At 33.9% G+C, this 351-nt stretch overlaps 1 protein-coding gene across 4 annotated transcripts in view; it reads left to right on the forward strand.

The window, feature by feature from the left end:
- Nucleotides 1–351, forward strand: part of TNRC6C (trinucleotide repeat containing 6C) — a 73,627-nt gene that overhangs the window by 45,603 nt on the left and 27,673 nt on the right. The window lies entirely within an intron of this gene.

Consider the following 351-nt stretch of genomic DNA (forward strand, 5'->3'; position numbering starts at 1 on the left):
TTTAAATACAGTTGATTCTTGTTATTCTTAGTAGTTATGTTCTATAAAGTCACTGCAAACACTGAACTAACAAATACCAAACCAGTGCTCCTAGGCGATGTACAGGTTTGGGTTCCTATGAGCCTCTGGCCACAACATTCTTATCAATGAATCAATATGTAACCTTGTTTTATGTGTATTTCTGTTTCAAGACACCTTAATATATATTTCTCAAAAATATATGCCATATTTCTTCATAATAAAACATTACCCAAGAAGGGTTTAATGTTTTTCTGACCTGGATAATGTGACCATAAATTTCTTTGGCTTCCAGACTCCTAACAGTGCCATGCACTACATTTTTTTCCATCC

Source organism: Propithecus coquereli, unplaced genomic scaffold (genome assembly GCF_000956105.1).
Source record: "Propithecus coquereli isolate 6110/MARCELLA unplaced genomic scaffold, Pcoq_1.0 Scaffold706, whole genome shotgun sequence".
Classification (NCBI taxonomy): Eukaryota; Metazoa; Chordata; class Mammalia; order Primates; family Indriidae; genus Propithecus; species Propithecus coquereli.